The 17,135-nt window shown below is 44.6% G+C and overlaps 1 long non-coding RNA gene across 1 annotated transcript; it reads left to right on the forward strand.

The window, feature by feature from the left end:
* Nucleotides 1–1,388: 1,388 nt before the first annotated feature.
* On the forward strand, nucleotides 1,389–13,470 carry LOC144600423 (uncharacterized). The gene is made up of 3 exons (XR_013548135.1): nucleotides 1,389–1,632; nucleotides 4,850–4,979; nucleotides 12,993–13,470. It is a non-coding gene; the product is annotated as an uncharacterized LOC144600423 (long non-coding RNA).
* The last annotated feature ends 3,665 nt before the right edge of the window (nucleotides 13,471–17,135 follow it).

Here is a 17,135-nt window from a genome sequence, read left to right on the forward strand (position 1 = left end):
ATTGATTACAGATCCGGAATTGAAAGGCTTGTTTAATCTTGCCTTCCCCTCTGGGAATCAATTATAACACACTGTCTTATCAATTGTAACACGCTGACCAATATCCAAGATCTGTTCAACAAATTCACTGCAAAATACCTGTTGCGGAGCGGCATTGCTGATGTACCGATCGATGGCCACAACTAAATAGCTGGAAAGCAAAACAAATAGGACATATGAAATGAAAGCAAAATGTGCACAAGCATTTTATGCCTGCAATTTCACAGGATATATTGATCTCTGCACCACCGCATATCTTGTGTTGAATTACATTTAATTTACACAGCAAATATAGGCCATTGACCCAATTGATCTCAGTCAGTGTCACCTGACCAGCCCTGCCTTAGAACAAACCACCTGCCAATTTAGACACAAAGTGCTGGAGTAACTCAGCGGGTCAGGCAGCATCTCTGGAGAACATGCATCGGTGATGTTTTGGGTCAGGACCCTTCTTCAGGCTAATTGTGGGGGGAAAGAAAGCTGGAAGAGAGAAGGGGCAGGACAAATGATGGCAGGTAATCGGTTGATACAGGTGAGGGTTGAGCTTCGGCTAGTTAATGCTCATTTTAACTTTCTGTCTTTTGTTGTTCATATTGACAGGTAATGTTGACCTTCACTTGGATGAAGGTAAGAACGTTGTGATTGCTCTCCCATTTGCCTGGGCCTAAATCCAGCAGGGTCTCATGCTACTTCTGAATTGTTGATAGAAAGCACCAAACAGTAAATTCACCCAAAACAAAGGCAAATTAACCGAGTTATGTGCAACACTTGAGAAGGGCAAGAGGATAGGAGATAGGAGGGTTAATAGGGTTTAAGAGTGTCCTTTGTATATTTCCATATCTCTAGTTTCCCTCTCCCCAAACTCTTCATCTGAAGAAGGGTCTTGACCCAAAATGTCACCTATTCCTTTTCTCCAGAGATGCTGCCAAACCTTTTGAGTTACTCCAGCATTTTGTGTCTATCTAAGATTTAATAGGAACCTGAAGGCCAAGTTTTCCACTTAGAGGGTGGCAGGTATGTGGAGTGAGCTACCAGAGAGGTAGTTGAGGCAGGAACTCTAACAGCACTTTAAAAGACACTTGGACAGGTACATAGATAGGAATGGTTTAGGGGAATATGGGCCAAATGTAAGCAACTAGGACTAGCTTGGGTGGGCATTTTGGCCAGCATGGACAAGTTGAGCTGAATGGCCTCTGACTTCGATTTTTTTAAAGTATATATAAAATTGCTATTATAGCCCATTAAAATTTTTATTTTTCACTTCAGTTTATCTTGGTGCTCGGCAAAAGTGACCAATCTCAATTATTAACAACCTTGAGATCTCTTTCATCTATATCACCCACTTGGAAGCTGTCGGGGAAGAAGACATTGCCACACTGAGCGGCAGACTGGCCTGCGAAGCAAAAAGTGCTGTAGAGCCAAAACCAAAGAGGCCGACGTCAGGCAACGCCGTGGTAGTAGGAGACTCCATTGGGAGAGGTACGGACAGGGGTTTCTGCGGCAACAGACGGGATTCGAGGATGGTGTGCTGCCTCCCTGGTGCCAGGATCCAGGATGTCACGGACAGAGTGCAGAAAATCCTCAAGGGCGAAGGTGAACAGCCGGAGGTGGTAGTGCATGTTGGCACAAACGATGTCGGAAAGAAGGGGATGAATATTCTGCAGCGTGACTTTAGAGAGCTCGGAAAAATGCTGAAAAGCAGGACCTCCAGAGTAGTTATCTCCGGTTTGCTTCCAGTTCCTCGTGCTGGCGAGAGCAGGAACAGGGAGATACAGGACCTGAATGTGTGGCTGAGGAAATGGTGCAGGGGGCAGGGATTTAGATTCTTAGATCACTGGGATCTGTTATGGAGTAAGGGGGAATTGTACAAAAGGGACGGATTGCACCTTAACAGGTGGGGGACCAGCATTCTGGCGGGTAGGTTTGCCACTGCTATATGGATGGTTTTAAACTAAATAAGGACGGGGGGGGGGGGGGGGGGTGTCAAATGGGATAGTCAAGGATGGGGTTAAAGGGAAAGAGAGTAAAGGGATAGTTGATGACCCCAGAATTAATGGGAAAGAAAGCTTACAAAGGCATAGGAGAGTATGGCCAACTGTAATAGGGATTGATGTGAAGGGTGAGATGAGTAAGGAATTAAAAGTTTTGTATATGAATGCGCGAAGTATAAGAAGTAAAGTAGATGAGCTTGAGGCTCAGTTAGAGACTGGTAGATATGACATTGTGGGGATTATAGAGACGTGGCTGCAGGAGGATCGGGCCTGGGAACTTAATATTCTGGGTTATACATCCTATAGAAAGGACAGGCAGGTGGGCAGAGGAGGTGGGGTAGCTCTGCTGGTGAGGGATGAAATTCAGTCCCTTGCGAGGGAAGACATAGGGACTGACGAGGTAGAGTCACTGTGTATTGAGTTGAGGAATTGTAAAGGCAAGAAGACACTAATTGGTGTTATCTACAGACCCCCAAATAGTAGCCCGATGTAGGATGTAAGATGCAGCAGGAGTTAAAACTGGCATGTAAGACAGGTAATGCCACTGTGGTGATGGGGGATTTCAATATGCAGGTAGACTGGGAAAATCAGGTTGGTTCTGGACCCCAAGAAAGAGAGTTTGTAGAGTGCCTCCGAGATGGATTCTTAGAGCAACTTGTAATGAAGCCTACCAGAGAAAAGACAATTCTGGATTTAGTGTTGTCCAATGAACCAGATTTGATAAGAGAACTCAAGGTAAAGGAACCGCTTGGAGGTAGTGATCATAATATGATTGGTTTTAATCTGCAATTTGAGAAGGAGAAGGTTAAATCGGAAGTGTCAGTGTTGCAGTTGAACAACGGGGACTATGAAGGCATGAGAGAGGAGCTGGCTAAGGTAGACTGGAAAGGGATCCTAGCAGGATTGATGGTGGAACAGCAATGGCAGGAATTTCTGGGCATAATCAGGAAAACGCAGGATCATTTCATTCCAAAAAGGAAGAAAGATTCTAAGGGTAGTAGGAGGCAACCGTGGCTGACAAGGGAAGTTAGGGATGGTGTAGCAGCCAGCTTCTCATCCATATCAATTAGCTCCCAAGCTGCCACTTGCATAGACCGGGTCAGCGATAAGCGTAATGACTCAAACAACTAATAACAGAGATCCTCCTTGACGTTTAATAGTTAGTCTTCTTTATTTGAAGGTGCAATAAACATATTGGCATATCTCTTGTCATCGACTGGTTATTAATTGCTAGGTAAAATCCCATATCTTACCACAGTCTATGCGATCGATACTGGTTGCCAGATATTACTTCGACACAGTTTGTATTAATCTTCTTGTTAATAAAACTTACAGGCGATTACATCATGGCTGATAAATCTTTTGGCGGAGCTTCTAGCTGACCCTCTTATTCACAAAATGCTGGAGTAACTCAGCAGGTCAGGCAGCATCTCGGGAGAGAAGGAATGGGTGAAGAAGGGTCTGAAGAAGGGTCTCGACCCGAAACGTCACCCATTCCTTCTCTCCTGAGATGCTGCCTGACCTGCTGAGTTACTCCAGCATTTTGTGAATAAATCGATTTGCACCAGCATCTGCAGTTATTTTCTTATACTTCTAACTGACCCTCTGTCAGCACTTCCCAGCTCACCCACTCTGTGCCAGCGTGTACCCAACTGCCCGAACTCTGGCTCCGCCCAGCCCCTACGTAAGCATTGCATTAGCTCTATAGTGTCCAAACTACAGCAGAATACAAGGTAATGATATTAATAAGCAAAAATAATTAATAACTGCAAAATGGCTCCTACAGATGGAATAAAACTAAAAGAAAAGATATATAACACAGCAAAGATCAGCCATGATCACATTGAATGGCGGTGCTGGCTCGAAGGGCCGAATGGCCTCCTCCTGCACCTATTGTCTATTGTCTATTGTCTAAAGAGTAGCCGGAAGCCAGAGGATTGGGAAACTTTCATAGGACAACAGAAGGTAACAAAACGGGGAATACGGGCTGAAAAGATGAAGTACGAGGGGAAGTTGGCCAAGAATATAAAGAAGGACAGTAAAAGCTTCTTTAGGTATGTTAAGAGATAAAGAGTAGTGTTGTGTATTTGTGCTGTAATTGGTCTATGAATAAATCTCGGACGCACACAAGTATTCAAACGTGCCTGTGTTCATGTTAGCGCCATCTTAAGTCTCCTTTGCGCATGCGTACAATCGCGCAAATCATTTCATATTAAAAGAATTTGTGGAATTCTCTGCCACAGAGGGCAGTGGAAGCCAAATCACTGGATGGATTTAAGAGAGAGTTAGATGGAGCTCTAGGGCCTAGTGGAATCAAGGGATATGGGGAGAAGGCAGGCATGGGTTATTGATTGTGGACGATCAGCCATGATCACAATGAATGGCGGTGCTGTCTCGAAGGGCCGAATGGCTTCCTCCTGCACCTATTTTCTATGTTTCTATGTTTCTATAAGCATAACTAAACTGAAAAAAAAGCAAAGTCACAGGCTGTTGTAATACATCTCCACTCTGAATCTTACAAGCTACACATGTTAGCTGTTTTGCCTTTAAAATCTATATACCCTGATCTTAGACAAACAGACAAGTGGGACCCAGCTACTTGTTAGACATGATGCTTGAAGTTGGCCTTAGCTGCTTTTAAGGATGTAGCCACATCATTCATGCTGGTACTTTATCCAAACATGCATGGGAGTTGAAACAAACGTCATTTGCAATCTGTCAGAAAATTGCTTTGGTGTCAAAAGTGATCCTGTCTGTTGGGATATTTTATTTTACTGGAGTTATTGACTGCTTGCTTGAATATTTGTGACCATTCACAGAAATTCTGTTTAGAGATGCAACCTCTGGACTTAAATCCCTCGAACATCAGCAAAACGGCTTGACCCGAAACGTCGCCCATTCCTTCTCTCCAAAGATGCAGCCTGTCCCGCTGAGTTACTCCAGCATTTGGTGCGTATCTTCTCCAGCCTGACCATTGAGTTATTCCAGTGCTTTGTGTCCTTTTGTGTAAACCAGGATCTGAAGTTCCTTGTTTCTACACGGGGTGGTGGTGGGATTGGGGTGAACGCGAAGAGCATGTTGGAATTTTATCTAAAACTAAAACAAAATTAAGCTTTGCCCATTAAAAATCTTAATCCTGTTTCGTTAGGAGATGATAGAAATCAACGTAACCTGATTTCTTTCGCAGTAGCAAGGAAATAAAAATAAAGAGTCAATTAATCATTCTGGCACCATTTCCCCTGTGGACTGGCCCACTTACGCATGTAATCTGCAATGGTGACTTCTTACCATTCCCATTATACACACCTCATGTACGCAGGAACAGTTAATGTGACTTCGAAAAAGTATCACAAATTCAATCTTATTTACATTCGGCGTTGAAATTTAGTGTAAAAATTGGAGCATAAAGATCATCAGATCATAAGCGAAATGGAGCAAAATTTGGCCATTTACGACCCATCAAGTCTACCCCGCCATTCAATCATGGCTGATCTATCTCTCTCTCCTAACCCCATTCCCCTGCCTTCTCCCCATAACCTCTGACACCCGTATTCAATACGTAGCGGCAGCAGATGCTTCTCCGTATATTTATCAACAACAAACGTCAACTTTGCTTCTCTCCACAAATGTTGGCTGATCCGCAGAGCATTTCCATTAGGGCCAGTTAAATGAGGAAGTAAACGAGGACCAGAAGAGGTCAGTAAGTTAAGGGTTTATAATTTATTTTTGCCATCTGTGGTCCCAGCTCCCATTTTGCTGGCTGTAACATGGTCTCGGGCTGCAAATTCCTCTCGGCATTCAGCGCTGCATGAAGATTTCCGCCATCATTTGGCCCGGCACAAATGGCTTAGGACATTAATGGTTTCATAACCCAAATGCTGGTTAAAATTCAGGCCGCAGACACTGCAATCAAGGCTCAATGCAATTAAAGCTCTGCGCCAACTGCTTGAAGAATACAACTTACAGCTGCAAGACAAGCCATTGGAGTTCTGTGCTGGAGCGTGGAAGATAAATTCTGGCTAATTATTCCGAGCTTCACTATTCCTTGGGGGATGTAGTTCATCTTCCCTCTAATTATCTCCCCCAGCAGAAGAGTAGATTACCCTGTGTCTCGGAGCGGGAGATATGTTCATGAATGTGAAGGAATCTTCCACATAGATTTAGCTCCATCCATCACCACCCTTCCCAAGTTCACTGACATTGCCTTTGGGCAGCTGTCAGACTTCCAATCCCCGCGGCTGATTTTGTTTCAGTCCGAGATGGTTCACCTGATTAAATAGGACGCACTCTTTAATACTACAGCTCGTGTTTGCATTTGCTAATCCAGCTGCAATGATCTGAGCTGAATGAAATCCCCAATGTACCGGGGATTGCATCTACAATTACTCTACGGCCCGAAACGTGGTGTGTCATCTTTAACGAACAGAGGGCGTAGTTTTAAGGTGAGAAGTGCAAAATGTAAAGGAGATGTGATGGGCAGGTTTTTTTTACACAGACAGTAATGTGTGCCTGGAACTCACTGCCAGGAGTGGTGTTGGAGGCAGATATAGTGGCATTTAAGCTTTTAAATAGGTGCATGGATATAGATTATGTACAGGCAGAGGAGATTACTTTAAATTGGCATTGTATTTGGCACGGACATTGTGGGCTGAAGGGCCTGTTCCTGTGCTGTACTGTTCTATGTTCCAGTGAAAACCAGCAGGATGCTCTGGGCCGCACGGTGGCACAGCAGTAGAGTTACTGCCTTACAGCGCCAGAGATTCCGGTTCGATCCCAACTATGGGTGCTGTCTGTACGGAGTTTTTACGTTCTCCCCGTGACCGCGTGGGTTTTCTCCAAGACTTTCGGTTTCCACCCACACTCCAAAGACGTACAGGTTTGTAGGTTAATTGGCTTGATATAAATGTAATTTTTTTCCTCGTCTGTGTAGGATAGTGTTAATAGAAACATAGAAACATAGAAAATAGTTGCAGGAGGAGGCCATTTGGCCCTTCGAGCCAGCACCGCCATTCAATGTGATCATGGCTGAACGTCTACAATCAGTAACCAGTGCCTGCCTTCTCCCCATATCTCTTGATTCCACTAGCCCCCAGAGGTCGATCTAACTCTCTCTTAAATTCATCCAGTGAATTGTCCTCCACAGCCTTCTGTGGCAGAGAATTCCACAAATTCACAACTCTCTGGGTGAAAAATGTTCTTCTCACCTCAGTTTTAAATGGCCTCCCCTTTATTCTTAGACTGTGGCCCCTGGTTCTGGACTCCCCCAACAGTGGGAACATTTTTCCTGCATCTTGCTTATCCAGCCCTTTTATAATTTTATACCTCTCGATAAAATCCCCTCCCATCCTTCTAAACTCCAGTGAATACATGCCCAGTCTTTCCAATCTTTCCTCATATGACGGTCCCTCCATCCCAGGGATTAACCTCGTGAACCTACGCTTCACTGCCTAATTAGCAAGAACGTCCTTCCTCAAATTAGGACATCAAAACTGCACACAATACTCCAAATGTGGTCTCACCAGGGCCTCATACAACTGTAGAAGGAACCATACAACCAGGGGCCTCTTTGCTCCTATACTCAAATCCTCTCGTTATGAAGGACAACATGCCATTAGCTTTCTTCACTGCCTGCTGTACCTGCACGCTTACTTTCAGTGACTGGTGTACAAGGACACCAAGGTCTTGTTGCACTTCCCCTTTACCTAATCTGACACCATTGAGATAATAATCTGCCTCCTTGTTTTTGCCGCTCAACCTGTCCAAGTCACCCTGCAACCTCCTAACATTCTCTTTGCAGTTCACACTGCCACCCAGCTTTGTGTCATCTGCAAACTTGCTATTGTTACTTCTAATTCCATCATCCAAATCATTAATATATATTGTAAATAGTTCTGGCCCCAGCACTGAGCCTTGCGGCACTCCACTCGCCACTGCCTGCCATTCTGAAAAGGACCCGTTTATTCCTACTCTTTGTTTCCTGTCTGCCAACCAATTCTCTATCCATGCCAATACCCTACTCCCAATACCATGTGCTCTAATTTTGCTCACCAACCTCCCGTGTGGGACCTTATCAAAGGCTTTCTGAAAGTCTAGATACACTACATCCACTGGCTCTCCTTCATCCAGTTTACTTGTCACATCCTCAAAAAATTCCAGAAGATTAGTCAAGCAGGATTTTCCCTTCATAAATCCATGCTGACTTGGACTAATCCTTTTACTGCTATCCAAATGTGTCGTTATTACCTCTTTAATAATTGACTCCAGCATCTTCCCCACCACCGATGTCAGGCTAACTGGTCTATAATTCCTCGTTTTCACTCTCACTCCTTTCTTGAAAAGTGGGATAACATTAGCTACCCTCCAATCCATAGGAACTGATGCTGAATCTATTGAACATTGGAAAATGATCACCAATGTGTCCACGATTTCTAGAGCCGCCTCCTTGAGTACCCTAGGATGCAGACCATCAGGCCCTGGGGTTTTATCAACCTTCAGTCCCATCAGTCTACCCAATACTATTTCTTGCCGAATGCAAATTTCTTTCCGTTCCTCTGTCTCCCTAGATCCTCTGTCCTCTAGTACATCTGGGAGATTGTTTGTGTCTTCCTTCGTGATGACAGATCCGAAGTACCTGTTCAACTCTTCCGCCATTTCCTTGTTACCCATAATAATTTCACTCGTTTCTGCCTTCAACGGACCCACATTTGTCTTTACTAATATTTTTCTCTTAACATATCTAAAGAAGCTTTTATTGTCCTTCTTTATATTCTTGGCCAGCTTCACTTCGTACCTCGTCTTTTCAGCCCACATTGCCCTTTTTGCTATCTTCTGTTGTCCTTTCAAAGTTGCCTAATCCTCTGGCTTCCCGCTACTCTTTACTATGTTATACATCTTTTCTTTTAGTTTTATTCCATCTCTAACTTCCCTTGTCAGCCACGGTTGCCTCTTACTCCCGTAAGAAACATTCTTCCTCTTTGGAAAGAAATTATCCTGCATCTTTTGGATTATGCCCAGAAATTCATGCCATTGCTGTTCCACTGTCATTCCTGCTAGGATCCTTTTCCATTTGACCTTGGCCAGCTCCTCTCTCATGCCTTCATAGTCCCCTTTGTTCAACTGGAACACTGACATTCCTGGTTTAACCTCCTCCCTCTCAAATTGCAGATTAAAACTAATCATATTATGGTCACTACCTCCAAGCGCTTCCTTTTCCTTGAGTTCCCTTATTAAATCTGGTTCATTGGACAACACTAAATCCAGAATTGCCTTCTCTCTGGTAGGCTCTAGTACAAGCTGCTCTAAGAATCCATCTCGGAGGCACTTTACAAACACCCTTTCTTGGGGTCTAGAACCAACCTGATTTTCCCAGTCTACCTGCATATTGAAATCCCCATAACCACATTGGCATTACCTTTGTTACATGCCAGTTTTAACTCTAGCAACTTACACCCTATATCCGGGCTACTGTTTGGGGGCCTGTAGATAACTCCCATTAGTGTCTTCTTACCTTTACAATTCTTCAACTCTATCCACCGTGACTCTACATCATCAGTCCTTATGTCACCCCTCGCAAGAGACTGAATTTCATCCCTCACCAACAGAGCTACCCCACCTCCTCTACCCACCTGCCTGTCCTTTCTAGAGAACGTACAACCATGAATATTCAGTTCCCAGTCCTGATCCTTCTACAGCCCCGTCTCTGTAATCCCCACAATGTCATACCTACCAACCTCTAACTGAGCCTCAAGCTCATCCACTTTACTTCTTATACTTCACGCATTCATATATAATACTTTTAATCCTTTGCTCGTCTCACCTTTCATATCAATTCCTATTCCACGTGGCCATTCTCTCCTATTCCTTCGTGAGCTTTCCGTCCCATTAATTCAGGGGTGTTTTTTAACTTTTCCTATACTCTTTTAAAAAAAAAAAAAAATTTTAACTTTAAAATGAACTTTATTTGAAAAATATATAAAAACAATGTCCAAAATACAATCAAAATGTCAAATAGCTTGCTCTAAATTGCATGTCAACACATCTACTAAGAAAATATACAGATCAGATCCTATACTCTTTTACCCTTTAACTCCATCCTTGTCCATCCCATGTGAACCCCCCCCCTCCACTATTTAGTTTAAAACCACCCACGTAGCAGTGACAAACTTGTTTGCTGCTGACCCAACTGAGGGGAGCTGATAGGTCTCCAACCATCAGTGAGAAAGGGGCTTGCTCACTCTGACATACAAAGACTGCTTAGTTTAGTGACACAGCACGGAAACAGGTCCTTAAGCCCATCGAGTCCGCGGCGACCAACGATCCCTGCACACTTACTCTATCCCACACACACTAGGGACGATTTACAATTCTACCAAGCCAATTAACCTACACGACCTGTGCGCCTCTGGAGTGTGGGAGGGTGGGAGGAAACCGGAACACCCAGAGAAAACGCACGCAAGTCACAGGGAGAACGTGCAAACAGCACCTATAGTCAGGATCAAACCCATGTCTCTGGCGCTGTAATTCTGATGTTACCATTGTTCCACACTTTCTTCCTATTTGTTAGTGTTAATATACTGAGCCGGTCCTTTGCTGTTACCCTTTGCACATTACAGCCCACACTGCTGTATTACATGATTGACTTGGCCTTTTTCCATATATTTCTAAATTTACCATATTTTTCTACTCCCTGGTGATTATGAAGTAAAGTGTTTCTGCAAATTGCACAACATCGATACAGATAACGCACCGAGTCAGTTCTAAGCTGACTAGGAGGATGGAGAAGGCTATATGACCCCTCAATCCAGCCTTTCCATCATGGCAAGGTTGATCTTCTACTTCTGCACAGTCCAACATGTTCCGAGCATCCAAGAATCTATGAGTCATTAGGTAGAAAAGTTAAGGCTCAATGTGCTGGAAAATTTCAACGGTTCAGACAGCTTCTCTGCAGAACATGGATTGGTGACATTTTGGGTCGGGACTCTTCTTCCGACATTCTTCAATCAATCATTATCTTGAATAATCGAACTATCCATAGGCTGCCAGAGGGAAAAGAGGCAATTGGTGATTAATGCCTTTTTAGAAGACCTTCTAATTGAGTAGAAACTGTTTCTTGGTATCTCTCTTGTCAGAATTTCAAATGTTGTTGAGACCAGCTCATTGAAATAATCTCCAAAGGCCTATTCCTCTCAATCTCTCCTTAAAGGGCAGTCTATCAGGCCAGGAGGCAATGTAGTCCATCTGTGCAGTTGCTAGCTAACCTCTCCTAGCTAATCTGAAGAAGGGCCTCGACCCAAAACGTCACCCATTCCTCCTCTCCAGAGATGCTGCCTATCCCGCTGAATTACTCCAGCATTTTGTGGCTATTGTAATTATATTCTTCTTTGGTTAAGGTGACTCAAACCATGCAGTGGTCTCACTAAAACCTCATATTATAACAGCATTAAAGCCCTCATTCTGTCATGAAAGTTAACATAATAAATGCCTGTCTTATTTTCTTCATTTCCATGTTCATTTTTTGTGATTGATGTACACGAACACCCTAGCCCCTCAATGTACCAACACTGACTGGTCTTGTGTGTTTTAGATGGTATTTTGTTTTTTCATCCTTTCTATCAAAGTAGATCATTTCATATTTGTTGATATATCGTACTCCACCTGCCATCTTCTTCTTACTCAAACACATAACTTGCAAATATTATTTGCCATGTCATTGTTCCTTCCTTTCACTTTACCTTTCTACTTAGCTTTGATGTCAAGGCTAATATTGCACTCACTTCCTTCATCTATGCAGATTATATGAGACCCAAAATCCTCGAGAAAGATCAACAACTTACACCCTGCCATCTAAAAAGAATGACCTGCTTATTCAAGTTACCTGATTTCCAGCCACTACCCATTCCTAAATCACTTAATATATTGCCCTCATTTTGTGTAACAACATCTTGTGTGGCATCTTATTGAGTCTTCTCTAAAGGCCAATACAGTGAACTCCACTAGTTACACATTAAAAAGAGCTCTAATAGATAATTCAAACATGATTTCACATTCATTAAACCATGTTGACTCTGCCGATTAAACTATGTTCACTCTGCCTAGTACTAATATGATTTTCTTAATGCCCTGTTATCACATGCTGAATAATGGGATAAATGGATTAATTTCCAATGTTCATCAGTTCAAAAAAAAACTAATCCTACAGGGAAATTTGTGTAGCAGAAGATACTTTACTTGTTAAATGAATTTGCAATTATGTTGTTTTAATTTTTGTAGACTGTATTTTTCAGTATTTGTGTTCGGCTTTATACTTCTGTATAATGATACAGTCAAAATCTGGGTGGCTAAGTTGGATAACACTGAAAAATAAGTATTGGCTCCACCTTATTAGTCAGTCTCTTGCAATGAATGAACAACTTGTTTCCACTCCAGTTAGACTTCAGAAACACAGCACGGAAACTGGCCCTTCGACCCTGCGAGTCCGCCCCACCCGGTGATCACCCCATACACGAGCACTGTTCCACACCTAGGGACAATTTGCAATGGACAGAAGTCATTGACCTACAAACCTGTACGTCTTTGGAGTGTGGGAGGAAACTGGAGAGTCCGGAGAAAACCCACGTGGTCACAGGGAGAACGTACATACTCTGTACAGACAGCACCCATAGTCAGGATCGAACCTGGGTCTCTGGCACTGTAAGCCAGCAATTCTACTGCTGTGCCAGTGTGGCACCCCCACCTGAGTATTGTGAACTCATCGAGGTGGCTGTTGAAGCGCCTGTGGAATCTGCCACATCTGCCACCGTTTGAGCAGGAGGGTCTTGATGGGGCAGTGAGGTGGGTTGGACGGGAGCTTCCAACATTAACACCTCATAACACTTTGGCCCACAGAGTCCACGCCGACCATCGATCACCCATTCACACTTCACATGTTATCCCACTTAACTCATCCATTCTCTATACTTTCAGGGCAATTTACTGTAACCAATTAACCTACAAACCCACACGTTTTTGGGATGTGAGAAGAAGCTGGCACGCCCGGAGAAAATCCATGCTGTCACAGAGAACGTGCAATCTCCATACAGACAGCACCCGAGGTCAGGGTACAACCTGGATCTCCACCCTCAGACTATCTGTGGTCGGACTTTACTGAAATTTATCTTGCACTAAACGTTATTCCCTTTATCATCTGTATACCGTGGATACCTCGATTGTAATCATGTATTGTCTTTCCACTGACTGGTTAGCACGCAACAAAGGTTTTTCACTGTACCTCGGTACACGTGACAATAAACTAAATTCAAACAGAAAATCATATAAAGAAAATGGTTGCAGTAGTTGAAGATCGATCATCCCAACTCCAGACGATGACTACAGGAGTTCCTCAGGGCACTGTCGAGGCTCAACCATCTTCAGCTGCTTCACCAATGACTTTACTTCCATCCAATAATCAGAAGTGGCTCAGCCTGTGATAACTGTTTTAATGTGTAGGAAGGAACTGCAGACGCTGGTTTAAACCAAAGGTAGACACAAAAAGCTGGAGTAACTCAGCGGGGCAGGCAGCATCTCTGGAGAGAAGGAATGGGTGAAAAGATCAGTCTGAAGAAGGGTCACGACCCGAAACATCACCCATTCCTTCTCTCCAGAGATGCTGCCTGCCCCGCTGAGTTACTCCAGCTTTTTGTGTCTATCTTTGGTTTAAACCAGAGTCTGCAGTTCCTTCCTACAGATTAAAACAGTTATCACAGGCTGACCCACTTCTGATTATTGGATGGAAGAATCGTCCAGCTTTTTGTGTCTATAACTGTTTTAATGTTCAATTCCTTCCACAACTCTTGCTGCCACTGCAATTAAACTATGCCTGCACATGGCCAACTGTAGATAACGTTCGACTCTGGCTGATGGGTGCCAAGTAACATTTGCGTTACAAATCCTGCCAGACATTCACCGACTTCAAAAGAGAGGGTCTAACCATCCACAATTGACATTCAATGGGTTTATCACTTCTGAGCTCTTCATTATCAATGAAGTGGAAGTCACTATTGACCCGCCACAATGGGTATAAGTGCAGGTCAAAGACTGAGTATCTTACAGTAAGTGACTCATATCCTATGAGCCCTGTGCATTGCCACCATTCACAAGGAACAAAGTAGAAGTATGATTGAAATAACTGCAGTCTACGCATGGAACTGGTACTTTCTGTGCACATTGTTGCAGCCAGGAAAGCATTTGGACATGTGAGACGTCTGGAAAATGTAACAGCTTTAAAGTAACAATTAGTCTCCGCTGCCACTATTAAATATATTCCACCTTTTGGAAGCTCATACCCATGTTACCTACTGCCTGTTTAGATGCTGAAACTAATATGAAGTTATGAACAAGGCACCACTGCCTAGTAATTCCCCTCTGCTTTACAGCGATCAGTTAACATAGTTGTACAAACTTCCAAAGCTCTGTCTCAAAAATTCCTTCAGTTGAAGTTGATGGAATGAATTTCAGGGGCGGAGAACAATGAGTTTATATATTTATAAGGCATGTTTAATATTGTTAACTGGGGATAAATTTCTAAGCATGTTTGTCATATACAATGTTGCCAAGGCATTTTGGATCTTTTCATGCGCTATATTTGAAGAGAATAAGTAATGTCCCACATGTACTATTCCACATCTGCTGGTGCTGTTGTTTCCATTTATCGTTAATAAATTAGTATGTGGTTTGTAACCTAATCAATTATCTGACAGAATGGCTGTTCATCAGCTTTCCAAAAGTGTAGGAAATCACACGAGTACTTGGAATAAATCGGTAAAATGATTAAAAAGGGCAGCTGTTTGACCCCTGGAAGTATTGCTGTTTCAGATTTTGCACAGACTTGCATTCCAGTGTAATCCTTGTAACCGAGCAAAAGGAAGGCAGTTGAAAAATCTCATTGAGAGATAAGGATCTTGACAATAGATACAAAATGCTGGAGTAACTGGCTGGAGAAGCCATTCCTTCTAAACAGAGATGCCACCTGTCTCGCTGCATTACTCCAGCATTTTGTGTCTATCTTCGGTTTAAACCAGCATCTGCTGTTCCTTCCTACACAAGGATCTTGAATGGCTGGAAGACAATGAAGATGGTAATCATATCATATCATATCATATCATATTGTAGCGACCATAGAGAATGGTCCAGGTAGTCGAACCCTCGGATTGGCCAGCGAGGTCACGTGGGAACGCGACCATGGGGATTGGTCCAGGAAACGACATCGCTGATTGGCCAGCGATGTCAGGTGCGCGTTTGGCGCCCGTTTTAGCCAGTTCGGCGAAGTCTTCAAGGAAGACAGTAAGTTTATATTGGTTGTCCTGTAACTTGTTGTTTTGACTCTGTATTCGTGTATTGCGGCTGCAATAAACTTCGTCTACAACTAGCAAGTTTCGGACTCGCCATATTGGTGACCCCGAACGTGATCTGGACGATCACCAACTGAACAGGAATCAACGCCTCGTTGACGATGACCGAGCAGGGCGCACCGGAGTCAAGCGCGGGAGGCGTGCATCTTCCGTTATTTTGGACGTACGCACCGCAAGCTTGGTTTATCCACGCCGAGGCTCAATTCCACATAAAGAAGGTGTCGGACGATGCAACGAAGTACTTCTACCTCGTCAGCGCTCTATCGCCGGACACAACCAAGCGCATGATGCGGTTTATCATAACTTCACCTGCGGAAGACAAATATGAAACCATGAAGAAGGCATTACTGCGAACCTTCGGGTTAAATAAGCATGGTGGTGCGGCAAAACTTCTGCACCTACCGGAGCTTGGAGACCAACTGCCTTCCGTCCGCATGGCCGAAATGATGGTGCTAGCCGGTGAGCACACGGATTGCCCGATGTTTGAACAGGCATTCCGCGAGAAACTTCCCGAGGATGTCCGACTGCTGCTTACGGATTGTTCTTTTAAGGACCCCGAAGCATATGCAGCGAAAGCGGACGCGCTCATAGCGGGAAAAAACAAGGCAGGGGATTCCATCAACAAAGTCTCGACATCGGTGACCACGCCACAGCGACGGCAAGATGGCGCCACGTCTCCCGCCAATTCTCCGAAAGCCCGCCAAAAAGATCCGCACAAGCGCGGCTGGTGCTACTATCACCTACGATGGGGTAACGAATCCCGCAACTGTCGTTTGCCTTGTACCTTCGCGGGAAATGCCTCGGCCGATCGTACATAGGGGCAGTTACGATTGGCCAGAACCGGCGCCTCTATGTCCATGATCGATTCACGGACACAGAATTTTTGGTAGACACCGGAGCCATCGTCAGCATAGTGCCGCCGACCGACCTCGAAACCAGATCGGGTAAGACAGGTCCCACCCTCATCGCGGTTAATGGCAGCCCTATCCGCACTTTCGGCACACGGAAGATGTCCCTTGCGTTAGGCCTCCGCACGTACGAATGGCCATTCATCATAGCCGACGTCAAACAAGCGATCCTGGGCGCAGATTTTCTCTGGGCTTTTTCACTGGTTCCTGATGTCCGCGGTAACGACCTCCGACCCGCTGCGGAAGACGAGCACGTCGCTCCGGCAATCGCCTCCTCGCCCAGCCCTACTGTCCAGGCCGTCGTCGCGGCCCCCGACTCGTATGCTGCGATTCTGGCAGAGTTCCCAGAGCTGCTCGTCCAACGTTTTGACGCACCTTCAGCTAAGCACGGTGTGGTCCATCACATCCGCACCGAAGGCCCTCCCGTTTTTGCTCGGGCCAGGAGACTACCGCCAGACAAACTGGTGGTGGCACGGGCGGAGTTCAGGAAGATGGAGGAAATGGGAATTGTTCGTCAGTCTGACAGCCCGTGGGCCTCGCCGTTACACATGGTCTCCAAGGCATCTGGGGGGTGGAGGCCATGTGGCGATTATCGGCGTCTCAATGCTGTCACCACGGCTGATCGCTACCCCATACCGCACCTACAGGACTTTTCATCTGGACTGGAAGGAGCGGTAGTGTTTTCCAAAATCGATTTGGTGCGAGGATACCATCAGATTCCGGTGCGACCGGAGGACATACAAAAAACTGCAACTATTACTCCGTTCGGGTTGTTTGAATGGTTGCGTATGCCTTTCGGTTTAAAGAACGCG

The sequence above is a fragment of the Rhinoraja longicauda genome, chromosome 15, assembly GCF_053455715.1.
Source record: "Rhinoraja longicauda isolate Sanriku21f chromosome 15, sRhiLon1.1, whole genome shotgun sequence".
Lineage (NCBI taxonomy): Eukaryota > Metazoa > Chordata > Chondrichthyes > Rajiformes > Arhynchobatidae > Rhinoraja > Rhinoraja longicauda.